Source organism: Boleophthalmus pectinirostris, unplaced genomic scaffold, assembly GCF_026225935.1.
Source record: "Boleophthalmus pectinirostris isolate CB_2022bp ecotype Guang Dong unplaced genomic scaffold, ASM2622593v1 HiC_scaffold_5, whole genome shotgun sequence".
Taxonomy (NCBI): domain Eukaryota; kingdom Metazoa; phylum Chordata; class Actinopteri; order Gobiiformes; family Gobiidae; genus Boleophthalmus; species Boleophthalmus pectinirostris.
In genome coordinates, this window is record NW_026571404.1 from 13,627,395 (window position 1) to 13,642,577 (window position 15,183).

Sequence of the window (15,183 nt, forward strand, 5' to 3'; positions counted from 1 at the left end):
TTTTGATTTGCTAATTGCGATCATTCAAATAGCGTTTTCCAGTAAAGACTGAAATTGATCCTGCAGGCATACCAACCAGAAGCAAATGTGCAAATTATAAAATTCAAAAACAATGTCGTGCACTCAACCTGCCATTCTAGATACACAAATATACGCAAAAACTGCTTTTAATTTTGCAACAAGAACATTAAGAAATATGTTTTTTACTTGAATTCTTGGGATTATGACAGAAATAATTCACACCAAAATCTTGTCAAGATATTTTAAAAGCAAAAAAAGTGTCCCATCTACAATTATATCAGCCTCTTCAAAATATCACAATAAATATCGTACCGTGAGATGCATATCGTGATATTATTGTACTGAGAGATTTGGATATCGTTACATAAAAGGGTCTATACAGGATTACACTGTTTTCTGTTTTCAATGTTATAATGTTGTTTCCTCATCGAAAACATGCGTGTTTTGTGTTGTTTCATTCATACATGTTTAACACACAAAGCCTGCACATTTAGGCTGAGTTCTGTTCCACCTTGTGATGTCAGCAAGTGCTCTACTGTGTTCATAAATTTTATACACCTTCGCTAGAATCATTCGGTTGATTTCAGCCCTGGAATTGCCAATTTCTACTGAACAATAAGTAAAAGGAGTGGTTAACTTGAAAACTACCACTACATGACATCACAAGGTGGAAAGGAGCATTTTGAGCTTTGGAGATGTAAGTAAGTAAATACGTTTTTTAATTTATATTATATTATTTTTTATTTGTATGATGCTTTACGGAGCATTATTCATTCACTCCACACCCAATGGTGGTAAACTACTGTTGTAGCCACAACTGCCCTGGGACAGACTGACAGAGGGACAGCTGCCAATCTGCGCCATCGGCCCCTCCGACCACCACCATCACTCACACACTCACCACTTTCATACTAGGCAATGTGGGTGAAGTGCCTTGCCTAAGGACACAACAACTGGCGCACCACTGTGGCACCTGATTTTCTCAGCAGTCTCCCAAGTACTACCTAGGCCTGACCCTGCTGAGCTTCTCAGATCTGACGGGATCAAACTTTGACAAGCCGGTATGTTCACATAGACCAATTCTATTGAATGTCGGTAGGCGATAAATCCATGTTAGTTCTCCTGACATCCGTTGTAAATGCATTTCATTGCAACAGTCCGGAAAATATGGATGACTGAGGAGGTTTAATGTTTATTTTGTTAGTTTATGTAAAATAAATAGAGTCTGTTAGCTAACGTTAGCTGTTGGTGACTCAAGTATGGCAGTTTGAGTATTACATGTTCAGAAATCAATCTCACTCAGGCTGCTCTGAACTTGCCAGGTTTTGTGTTTCAGAACCTCGATTCAAATGGCCGTTCCATTGCACTTTCTCGTGGTGGAGGTCAGTTTTCCCTGAGTCCCGAGCACAAGAGACTGCAGCATAATTAGTGTGACCAAATGTTCGATTTTCCCCTTTTTTTTTTTTTTTTAAGTTATGGAAATGTCCGGGTTTGAATTACCGTTCATTGGGGACATTAAACTGAGCATCTCTCGTAGCTCTCTGTAACTCAGAAGGAGTGAGCAGACACAAACAGTCGGTCAGTCTGCAACATGCCGAAGCACAAATGCACATTTAACAATGACTTGTACAAGAAATTCTCCATTTTCCATCTCGGTCAGGACAAGTGGGAGGCCACGTGCACAGGTGAGTTTAGCTCTATGTCGAGGTCCAACCCCCCACCCCCGGTAAGGTGTCCCGGTTTTCACCAATGGAAATCTGGTCACCCTAAGCATAATGCTACACTGCACTGTGTGTTCCATTTATTCTCTACTGATACTTTGCAGTGACATTGCGCTGGGGGTGTTCTGCATACATGTTTATGTTGGAATGTTCAGCAGTTATCATGGTGCCACAATGTACACATAGCAAACACTGCCAAAAAATGATTTGTTTTTTTTTAAAGTCAAGAAAAAAATACAATATTCCCATGAGCCTGTGTTCAATACGAGCATTCATGGTCCTGTTTAGGTGTTTGATTTTCAACAAAAACATGAAAGTGACTAACTGAAAAATTGTTGGCTAATGCGACCCAGCTTACGACTGTAATTAGTTATTAGAGAGAGATTTGTTTAACAACACAAATCATTTCCCCTGTTGTTGTTCCAGCTAAGTCGGTTCTTTCTGGTCAGATTGTGTTCAAACAAAAATCAGATTAAAGTCTAATTTGAGCAATAGAGGTTCAGACAGAGCAAAGCCTTCAGTTAGCATTACACCCCCGGGTATGGTGATGACAGCTGCTGCACAGTATCAATGGGGCATTAGCTGAGTCACTCTAAAATTCATCAATATCTAAAGATTTACAGATGGATAAGAGAATTACAGATGGATAATAGAGGAATAACCACAAGCACTGTGTTGAAATGTGGTTGTGATAATACCCAATAATCATCTGTGCTTAACCTGCACAATTTATGTTGTGTTTTGTTTGCATCACTCCTGGATTCAGTTCAAGTTCAAATCAGGGCTTGTGTGGCTCAGTGGTACATATCACTAATACATATGTCAGTATTGTTTAGTTTTTTGTATTTAATTCGAAGGCTGATCCAGGTTGAGCCATAGGTAAAATAAAAATAAACAAAACACTTCTATTGATCAATTTTCATATTATATAACTTTTCAGGGTCATTTAACTTAAAAGATCTAATTTACACCTCCAAATCTGAATTCATATATGCCCAAATTCATTCTTTGGTCACAATCGCCAGTCTGAAGGCAAAATTGTACACTAAAGACCCCATATATTACATTAAATTGGCTCTAAACAATGTTAGAAAATTGTTACCTCCTCCAACATACATGGAGTTGTGTTTCGTTTCATTCACAAATGTTTGAGTAACCCTTTATTATTACTCTGTCTACATCTCCAAAGCTCAAAATACTCCACCTTCCACCTTGTGATGTCATGGAATGGTAGTTTTCAAGGGAACAGATTTTTTTTTACCTTTAGCTCAATAGAAATGGGCAATTTCAAGGCTGAATTTTTGAAATGAATCTAGTGAAGGTGTATGCAGATTAAAAAACACAATGGAGCGCCTGTATTATGACCACAATCACGTGTAACAGTCAGCCTAATGTGCAAAGTGCGTGTGATAAACATGTGTGAATGAAACAAAACATAACTCTAAGTATGTTTTTGATGAGGAAACAACATTATAACAAGTAGCTTTAAATAGAAGTAATGTTAATGTTTTATAAATTGTGATAAACTGATGCATTCAAAGCTCCATTACATTGCTTTTCTATGTTTATTTGTCACTTTGGATGAGTTGCTCTATTAACTCAACAGCTTAGACCTGATTGATCTCATTTGTTTGTCCCATTAACAGTTCATTGTGTCTTGAATATATTCCCAAACAGTCCACGGACACACATTTGCATGCCAGTTCCTATCATGTGTATTGGATGTGTATTGGTCAGTGTTGTTTGCCTCTCTCCTCTAAGGTTTACATGATGAGTCTATGAGGAGCGATGTTGTTTAAAGAGCTTTTAATTCTGTGTTTGCGTTCATTTAGCGCCTCCATGCTTGGATTTATAAAGGCAATAGCTGGACTAATACAGCTTCATCTGAGCGGAGTGCTGTTGGTGTTTGGTGAAAGGGTGTGAGGAGAAGGTCTGGGTCACACCATGAGCTCTGAGTGTCAAACCAAACCAGACCTACCCAGGGTCGAGTTTGTGTGCAAAGAGGAACTGCTTTTACCGCCGTCCGCTCAGCTGTGAGACAAGTGTGCCACACCAGGACCTGTTATGTGCAAGCAAAGAGGGGGGTTAGTCACATGTGCAGGGTGGGATCAAGATACTTCAAATAATGGGATGGTTCTGATATTTGGAATGGTCTAAGAATGGTCTCTTTGAAATAGCAATGATATGAGCATAAAAAAGTAATTTACAAAATGATTTTTTTGCTATTAATATTGCGCATAAGCATTAGACTTTAATGACTTTAGACAAACTTTATTGATCCCCAAGGGAAATTATTTGGACACAGTAGCTCACACATCACAGTATTACAAAAAATATAATTCAAAATAATAATAAATTCAAAATAAATATCAAAAATATATGTCATAATTATATAAAAGTATATGTACAAGTTAAAAAATATAGAAATATAGTAATACAAATAAGATACTTCAAATAATGGGTTTTGATATTTACTACAGGGAAACAGTGGTGTCTTTGAAATAGCAATGATATGACAGTTTTTTTTTTCATGCTATTAGGAGAAATTGTACTTCAAAATAGCAGTTGTGAAAATAATGATCACTATTAAAAGATTTAAAAAGTGTAACTATCAAAGAAATTAGTCAGTAACATCAGGTTTATGTATTTGTAGTGTAATCTCAAAAACAAAACAAACAGAAACAGTCAAACAGAAAATGCAATAACATCTTCATGGTAGCAGACCCCCCACCAGAAAAGTGACATAGTACATCTTTAAACTAATGTTAGACTTCAATATATTGTAAAAATCAAAGTTACCTGAATGTTTCTTAGTATTCTCCATTCCACGTGTATCAGACGCACTCCACAGCCCTATTTGCTGTTTCCCCATTATTGCGTCTACAGCCTAATGGATGTAATGACACAGAGAGAACCTGTATTTTTCAGCTCTTATCTGCAGCATTATCATTAGAAAAGGCTCCTCTAGGCTGATTACGCTGAAGGCACCCTGTGATTACTGCAGTCAACAACAAGATGGGTGTGCACCTTTGGGAGACTCAGGTCAAACAAACCAATTAGTCATATGAAAGTTTCACATTGGGTGTACAATTATTACTGTTGTTTTATTACAATGCATAGTATTTGACACTTGACATTCCTTTTGGGTTTGGTCTAGGAAGGATGTGTTAGTAATTTTATTGTTTTTAGTTGAATGATTTTGAATAGTAATGCATATAATTATATCTATATACGTTTCACAATGCCACCGCACTGTTTGCACTAACTGTTCCATTTATTTCTATTGATACTTGCAGTGACGTCATGCTGGGGGTGTTCTGCCTGTAAGCATGGCCAAAAAAAGTTTTAAGATCATCTATAAACTCAAGAAAAAATACAAAATGGATTTACACAACACATTTTCAGGAGCCTGTTTTGAGCTTTCATGGTCCTGTTTAGGTGTTTGATTTTTAACAAAAAGTTTTGAGTGACTAACTGAAAAACAGTTTGTTTTTTTTACAGCTTATGACTGCAATGTGTTATTAGAGAGAGATTTGTTAATAGCACAATTCACATGTTGTTGTTTTAGCTAAGTCTGTTATTTATTGTGTTCAAACAAAACTCAGATTAAAGTCTAATTTGAGCCATAGAGGTTCAGACAGAGCAAAGCCTTCAGTTAGCATTACACCCCCGGGGATGGTGATGACAGCTGCTGCACAGTATCAATGGGGCATTAGCTGAGTCACTCTAAAATTCATCAATATCTAAAGATTTACAGATGGATAAGAGAATTACAGATAGATAATAGAGGAATAACCACAAGCACTGTGTTGAAATGTGGTTGTGATAATACCCAGTAATCATCTGTGCTTAACCTGCAGAATTTATCTTGTGTTTTGTTTGCATCACTCCTGGATTCAGCTCAAGTTCAAATCAGGGTTTCAGCGGCTGTGACACGTGTTGGCCCGAGGCTCTGTTTGAACTGTCAAATGTCCTCAAAATGACACCTGGAACACATGAAGAGAAATAGACCAACCCTATATGAGCTGCTTTCTGATTTATAATTAAACAATAGCTGACCTTTTGATAATAAATAACCTTATGTCATGTCAAAGCTGCATTTTGATCTCAGCACTGTATTTACCTCTTGTATATACAGTCATATATATGCTATACCCAAATGCTGGGATGTCCAAACTTTTTTCTTGGATGGCATATCTAAAAGTAGTCATTAACGGTACATTGTGTAACTTTTGCTTTTACGTTACTCCATGGAGATGTTATTGGTTTGTTCTGAATATTTCACAGTATGGTATTAAATCGTTCTATCTTCATGGAGACCAAACCAGACCAAATTACAGGTCAGAATGTATGTTTTTTTTAGGTATTTTTGAGCTATATAAACAAGTGTAATTTAATAAATGTAACATAGGTCAAGATTGTATAATGTTGAAACGTTCCAGGCACTGACATATACATTGAATAAAGCAGGTGACAGACCCCCAACCAAAAAGTTGCATAGTAGCCTACACCTACAGGCTTTAAAGGGACAGTCCGAAATTTTAGACATAGGACCTCATTTTCTAGTGAGCCATTGTGTTGGAGACATGTGGAGACACTTTTTTAAAATATTCCATCCAGTCCTTGTATTTGCAGAGGCCGCTGGTGCTAGGCTAGTGCATGTCAATGGCCATAGTTATCCTGCCACTAAAAACAGTCTTACCCACTCCACAAAACACCCGAAGTGAATCTATTATTACGCCAGACTGTCGATGTGAATGTCTGTGTTGATAGAATGTTTGAAATAAAGCTATCCTTGCATCGCATGAATCGTTGCATGTTGAGGGACTATTTTCTCATACATCAGTCCGCCGCTGCCAAGCTTTCTATCAGGAAGTACAACTCACTGCTGCTCAGACATAAATCCTTCAAATACAATACTTCTAAAATTATTCTATCGACACAGACATTCACATCAACAGTGCAGCGTTATAATAGATTTGCTTTGGGTGTTTTGTGGAGTGGGTAAGACTGTTTTTAGTGGCAGGATAACTATGGCCTTTGACATGCACTAGCCTAGCACTAGTGACCTCTGCAAATACAAGGACTGGATGGAATATTTAGAAAAGTGTCTCCATATGTCTCCAACACTCTGGCTCACTAGGAAATGAGGCACAGTGGTATCAGTAAAAAGTACTTCCAAGGATAATGTCCCAAGTCCAAAAACAATAGTTTGGAGACCCCTGGCTTTCTGGACATATTTTTATGAATTTCATCTCATTTTGTAATAGTGGGGTATTGTCTCCAAGTAATTTCCCATGTGGAGCAGTGACTAGGTCAGGAATTGGAATACACTAGATGGTTTAAAAGAACCTCGAAAGTTGTAGAGTGTGAACCGGCCAATCAGCGAAGAGTTGTGAAGCCATAACGTCAAACTCAGGCGAGTGTCTGAGTTGTGGTGCAGCACAACAGTAAACAAAGCGGTCGAGATGGATGTAGACAAAGCCATACATTCTGTGTTGGCAACAATTCCCAAGATCAAGGATTTAAAGCTGGAACAAAGAGAATGTTTTGTGAATTTTATCAAGGAGAAAGACGTTCTTGCCCTTTTTTCTATGGGATTCGGCGCATTACATACGTCACGACCAAATAGCAGCGACTGGTTAAATTAAAAAAGTACCCGCCTACCGACGAGCGAACGAATCTCAGAAGGTTTCCACGAAGTGAAAGCGGCTGAAGAACCAGGCTAGTAAAATGCATCTAAATCAGTCTGACCCACTCTCAGTAGATACGCTGAATTCTACTCTCACTTATATGATCACAATGAGATATAAAATCCATAAATCCTGACATCCCTGTTTTGCGGATCACTGGTCCGGACTGAGACTGTATATGGACCTTTATCTTTATCTTAACTCCTAATCGTAAGTTCCCACACAGTTTGATCCTTTGAAGGGAGAAGCGCTGGTGGTTGGACTGTGCCTGGGGCTGCAGTGAAGTCATAGGTGGCTCATTAGACTGTGTTTGAGTGGGACGGGGCTCAGCAGGGGGCGGGCTGTCACATTCACTTTAGTCACTGGACTCATACAGGACAGGCCCAGGACACGGGGGTAATACAAGTCAGCTGATCGCTCTGACCAGACTAATGGACTGGAGATGCTTTATAGAACATACATACATGCTTTGTTAAGACTTTAGACACTCTACATGAATTAGATTAAGCTATAATTACATTTTAGTGGCTCATAATCAAATTTGTTTATGAGTAAAACTGCTTAAAGATGCGTTGTTTCTCATTACCCACCTCTTATTTCTGTATTTCTATATTTTATTTTGACTTGTACATATGCATTTGTATGATTATGCCTTATTTTACACGAGTCTCTTGCTATTTTTGATACTTATTTTAAATTCAGTGTTACCAAATTACAGTTTTTTTCTTTGTTATTATAATATATTGTCATGTGTGAGCTACTGTGTCCAAATAATCTCCCTTGTGGTTTGTTAAGTTTAAGTCTGACTAAGTATCTGTTTTGTATACATGATTTTTCCAGATGTTTTTATTGCTCAACCTGTCCTGTGGTGGGAGATATGGGTGGGTGGGTAAATTTATTGCCAAACTGTGGAAAATTCTTGGCAAAGCAATAACATCTCCATGGAGACAAGCAGCTCTAAGTATCAACAGTGAAACTAAAGATGTTTGCATAGATTTAATTTTGTATTTATTTATTTAGTCATAGTCTTTTTAATAAATGGTTTCTCTGTAGCACCTAATGCAGTACTTCAAGGTGTTCAAGCTAATCAATCAATATTTCACTGCTTTGTTCCACTAAAACCTTTAAGGATCTCTGCATTAGGCCGATCCTACAATATAACCGTTTGAACCAGAGCAGGTGCAGTGGATCTTGGCCAATAAGTCGAGGTATTAGATATAGTAGATAGATGCTGTAGGTAGATAATACTTTATGTATCCCGAAGAAAATTATCATTCATTCATAGTAAGTATTGTGCATGTTATAGTCTAGTCTTCTCTATGTCACCAGACTCGTAATTAGGCCTAAACTATGAACCAGATATTCTATGTTCTTAATAATAAAAATTTAATTGAATTTGACCACCATTATAAAAGAGCTCAACAGTTTTGAAAAAAGTGAGGCTACCAAAATTTTTTAAAGTATACTTTTTTTTTTTCTTTGCCTGCTGAGTTTTGGGAGAGCACAATTGAATGTTGTGTGTACTAGTATCAAAAAACAAGTTTGTTTAAGCATAAAAAGCGGAAAATATTCAAATGTACCCAGCCCTATATGACATGCATCAACCGGTTTCACTTTGTAGAAACCGTCTGACCTCGCAGCATTAGGATTTGTTTGCTCTACGGTAGGCGGGTACTTTTTTTTATTTAACCAATCACTGCTATTTGGTGATGATGTATGTAATGCACTGAATCCTGTAGGAAGAAGGGCGATAACGTCTTTCCCCTTGATAAAATTCACTAAAACATTCTCTTTGTTCCGGCTTTAAACGCTCGATCTCGTGAATCGTTGGCAACACAGAATGTATGGCTTTGTCTACATCCATCTCGACCATTTTGTTTACTGTTGTGCTGTACCACAAAAGGGACCTAGACAGGTGCTTGAGTTTGACGTCATGGCTTCACAACTTTTCGCTGACTGGCCGGTGCGCGGTCTACAAGTTCCACGGTTCTTGCAAACCTTCTAGTGCATTACGATTCCTGACGCTGAAGAGAAATTAAATTGAGCGGAGGCACTAGGCGGTGCCAGCCTGGCTTGTCACCATCTGTATGTAGGTGTGCAATATACAGTTCTGACACATGAGATTTTCTATGCTCACAAAAATGAAGACAAAGCACAGAAACAGACTGAATGCTGCGTCTGATCTGCAGCTGCGTTCTCCTCCTGCACCCCGGACTGGAACACGTTACAAAAACACAGACATGTCCACTTATTTCATTAAAAGTGTCGAAATATTAAGGCATGTTTTGTATAACTTCTAATCTTTTTGTAATTATTTTATTGACTATTTTGTTCCAATATAGCTGGTTCAATTGAATGTTGAAAAGAAAAACAAATGGGCTACATTTAATGTCCAAATAGATGACTTATTCCTGGTTCAATTACAGTTTTTCATTGTTTAAAATTTTAGTAATACTAATTGTACAGATACAGAGACACGATCACTCAGTCAACAATAAAATATGCTCATTAATGTTCAATAATGATCAAATCCACCTTTATTTTGATAATGTTGAATGATATCTATTGATTTGGGTTGCGAAGGTTTGTGACTTTTCAAATATGGGTCCCCAGAAAAAAAAGGTTTGGGAGACACTGGTATATGATGTACTTTTAAGTCCCAAACCTCTAGCTGTAACCATATAGAGGACAGCAATGAATGTTGTGTTTGTTATAGGGTTAAAAGAAACATTTACACAAAAACAACTGACTAAGAATGTTATTGCCAAATTTTACAGAATCAGTGAATAGCAAAAGTTCACTTTAAACATTTCAAAGGTGGGCCAAAGCTTTTCATCACTTCCCTCTGGCATTTAATTCCAGCTAGACAGGATATCTTAGTGGTTTATTGTAGTTTTCACATGTATGCTTTTATCTGTGTATCTGTTTTTTCTGTTTTGGATCAGCTGAAGTTGTTTTAACAAGTGCTATATAAATAAACTTGTTTTTCTGTTATGGGAAAGCTACAACAACTAGCATGCTAAAGTGCACTTCCTTGTAATTAGGTGCAGACAGAGTGCAGCAGACATATTTGGAGCTCAAGAGCTGTTTATACAATATATCTGTAGTGGGGAAAAACACAGGTACAAACAGGTACAAGGCCTTTAATTAAGACCTCATATTTTTCCTGATCATAATGTGGATTTTGAATGGATTTAAAAAGAGTCCTTTATAACAAACTAAGTTAATCTGTTCTCTAATTTTTGGGGTCAAATTGTGTCCCAGTTATTCCTGCGTCACCAGTCTCGGCCTAATCTCACTGACAGACATAAATACAGACATGCAAATGAAAACGCGCTGTAACCTACTTAACACGGCAAAGAACTCAATCAGACACTCCTATTCAAACAACAGAGAGAGAGGGGGAGAGAGATGGAGAGAGAGGGAGAGAGAAAAAGAGAGAGCGAGAAGGGGGTGAGAGAGAGAGAGGAGAGAGCGAGAAAAAGAGAGCAAAAGAGAGAGAGAGAAAAAGAGAGCAAGAGAGAGAGCCAGAAAAAGAGAGAGAGGGAGGGAGAGAGAGACAGAGAGAGGGGGCAGAGAGAGAGAGAGGTAGAGAGAGAGGGAAAAGAGAGAAGGGAGAGAGAGGGGGAGAGAGAGAGAGAGAGAGGAAAAGAGAGAAGGAGGGAGAAAGAGTGAGAGAGGGAGAGCGAGAGAAGGGGAGCAAGAGAGGGAAAGGGAGAGAGACAGAGAGAGAGAAAGAGAAAGAGAGACAGCGATAGAGGGGGGGCAGCGAGGGAGAGAGAGAGAGAAAAGAGAAGAGAGAGAGAAAGAGAGACAGAGAGTCAGGGAGAGAGAGAGGGAGCGAGAGAGAGACAGAGAGAGAGGGGGCAGAGAGAGAGAGAGAGGTAGAGAGAGAGGGAAAGAGAGAAGGGAGAGAGAGAGAGGTAGAGAGAGAGAGAGAAGGGGAGCAAGAGAAGGAAAGGGAGGGAGATAGAGAGAGGGAGAGAGGGGGAGAGAGGAGAAAGGGAGAGAGAGAAACAGGGAGAGAGAGAGAGAGTGAGAGCGAGAGAGAGAAAGAGGGAGGGAGGGAGAGAAAAAAAGGAGAGAGAGAGAGAGAAGGACAGAGAGAGAGAAGGGGTGAAGAGAGAGACAAAGAGAGGGAGAGAGCAAAAGAGGGAGATAGAGAGGGAGAGAGATAGAGAGGGGGGAGAGAGAGACAGGGGGAAAAAGGAGGGCTAGAGAGAGAGAGAGAGATTGATCAAATTTTTATAGGTCCTATATTACACAAACCTGACTACTGTGAGCTTTAAGCCATGTTAGAATGTTGTCCCTTTTCATAAACAGACCTGGAGTTGTGTTTTGTTTCATTCACACATGTTTGAGTAATCCTCCTTTAGTCCAGACCTGGGCATTGTCCAGCTCCGGGGCCACATACGGCCCTTTGTTTGACTCTGACTGGCCCATTTAAGCTCATTTGGAATTACTAAATAAACATATTTCATAATTTTACCTCATGAAATAAAGCTGCATTGCTTTTATTTTAGAAGTGTTTTTAAATGACATATTTGTAAGGCAATCTCACTTTTTCATTGCTTAGTCATAACATAAACTCTTACCAGTCTTACCAGCTTGTCAGAACAATGCTATTTACTGCTTTTTTTTTTAAATAAAGAAATACAATTAATATTATTTAGAACTGAGTTAAGCATTTTGCACCACCCTCCACAATATTTTCTGTTTCTCTTGTGGCCCCATGGAAAAAAATAATTGCTCTGTTCCACCTTGTGATGTCATGTAGTAGTAGCTTTCAAAATAACTGCTACTTTCATCTTTAGTTGAGTAGAGATGTGCAAATCCACCGCTAAACTCATCCAAATGGGTTAAGTGAAGGTTTATGGAGTTTAAAAACATAACAGAGCGTTTTCTGTATCAAAAGGTGGAACAGTGTTTTCTGTTCCAGAGAAGAACTCAGTCTCAGTCAATTCAGGATTTGTTTGTTAAACATGTGGGAATGAAACAAAACTCAATGTTCCAGGTATTTTGTTGATGAGGAAACAACATTGTAACATAGATCAAAAATAATTGTGTAATATGGGCCCTTTAAGAACATCTTCTTAAATAAGTTGAAAAGGGTAAGTTTGGTATGTTGATTAGTAAAACAAGTCATAAATCTTGTCAGTGTGTATTTGCTGAAACTGAAACATATTGGTGTGAGTTTTTAGACACCATCCTGGTTGTAAAGGTCCTCTTAGTGGACAGAGGAGCAGCCTGGCCTTTCATTATGCTAAACAGGGCTAAACGCTAACACACATTGCTGCATAATTGAGCTGTGTTGACAAAGGCTGATGGATGACAATGATTCCCCTGACGCCACTCCAGTGTCACTAACGGGGCACTGGGGTTTGCACTTTACACTTCTCCATTTTACGTTATGGGAGGAGGACTTTTTAAAGACAGCTGGAAAACATGCAGTGAAAGTAGAATGATGTGCTTACCGACATGTTTTTCTATTAAAACTGCAACAGAGATTAAAAACAAAAGATTTCAAATAAAAGACGTCTGTAAATATCGCTTTGTCAATTCATGTTTATCTGTTCTTGTGATTCTTGCAGCTGATCATAATTGTTGTTACTTTCTCAAAAAGGAGTTGTGTATTGTTTCATTCACACATGTTTGAGTAACCCTGCATTATTGGTCTGCACATGCTCTGTTCCACTTTGTGATGTCATGTAGCTGTAGTTTTCAAGTTAACAGCTACCTTTTACATTTATCTCAGCAGTTCCAGGGCTGAAATCATTCAGGTCATGTCCACACAATGTTTTTTGGTCAAAACTGTGAAGTTTTTATTCATTTCGCCCTTTTGTCCACATGGAGCCGGTGTTGCAGGTGGGCGAAAACGGTGTTTATTGAAAACGGCTTCCAGAGTGGAGAAATTTGAGAACACCGGTGTTGTGTTGTCGTGTGGACAAGCAAACTGCAGCTTTTGGAAAAAGATGACGTCGTGACCCCGTCAGCACCATGTGACCAGAAGAGAACTCCACGCAGGAAGGACTTTATGCGCATGCTCTCTTTGTAGTACAGTGTGTCCAGTGGATCTGACTGTATACTGTTTACAGCTCCACACACAGGTGCAGCAGATGTATTACATTGTTTTCACTCAGTGCTCCGTTGTAGTGTGGATGTGAATATTTATTTATCCGACAAGTGTGTGGACGCAATTTTTTTTCAACTGGCAAAAATAAATAAATAAATAAATAAATACAAAAGTCCAGGAGCATTGTCATGTGGATGTAGCCTCAAATGGTTCTAGTGAAGATGTATGGAGTTTAAAAACACAGTTTGATGAGAGAAGAACTCAGTCTAAATATACAGGACCATGTGTTAAACAAGTGTGAATGAAACAAAAAACACAACTCCAGGCATGTTTTTGATGAAGGAACAACATTATAACATAGATCAGAAAATACTGTAATATTGGCCATTTAAGAACATCTTCTTAAATAACTTGAAAAGGGGTGGAAGCTGTGAATATGAGTATGGTATTTAGCAATGTATTATCTCCCGAATATTAATATGGTACTAATATAACAGACTACTATTATTACTACAGGGAAGTGTCAGATTTTGCAGTAACCATGAGCAACTACTTAACCAATATACAGAATAGAAAATGTGTCCAGTTAAGTTCTGGGATAAGTCTTTTTTAGTTGCATTTTACTGTATACACCACACATTTTTATCTTACTTGATTTGAATCACCAATTTTTCTCCTTGACCGCTTCTTCTTCTTCTGTCCAAGAGCCAGCGCCTACATCAAGTGTCTATTTTTTCACTGGTGTCGAGATTATCATTCACTAACATTGGCACCTTCTATAAATACACCATAGTTTCCTGGTCCACAAATCCACTTAGGACATCCTGCCGTGTACATGCGATTGTGAGTACGATCTCATAAGAAGGAAGAAGTCATTCAGCTTTACACTATAGGTGACATAACCGCTCTCGTCTTCTCACAATATTGTCAACCAAGATTAGCTTCTCCTCTTCTCACTATAAGATGAACATTGTGAGACAAAACATCACTGTATAGGAGCCAGGACTGTCCCGGGACGCAGGGTAAATAAAGAGGCAAAGCAAAACCCTGTTAAATACTCAGTCCCTGCTGTTTTGGAGCATTGCCATGACAACGACAGATCTCCTATAGTGAGATGTTTTGGTTTGTTGGAGGCTCCACACTGAGATGTGCCCAAACCGTGGCCCCTGTGTGAGCAGTGGAGCTTAAAACCCAGAAACCAGTTCACACGGGATTACGCCTTTTTGTGTGTGTGTTTACATGATCAGACTGATGCAGCACCAATGTGAGATCCAGATGGAACAGATTAAAGGTCCTATATTACGCAAAATTGATTCTTATGAGCTTTAAGCCATGTTAGAATGTTGTCACCTCATCAAAAACATACCTGGAGTTGTGTTTATTGTCACTGATCCTGCATTATTATTATCTCCAAAGCTCAAAATGCTCTGTTCTACTAAGTAGTGTCATAAAGATATAGTTTTCAAGTGAACAGATTGGCAATTTGAGATCTGAAATGATCCAAATCATTCTAGTGAAAGTGTATGGAGTTTTAAAAAAACAAAGTGAAGCATAAGGTTTGAGAGAAGAACTCATATATATGCAGGATTTGGGTCTTTAAAATGTGAGAATGAAACAAAACACAACTTCAGATGTGTTTTCAATGAAGAAACAACACTTAGATCAGATAGAAGCG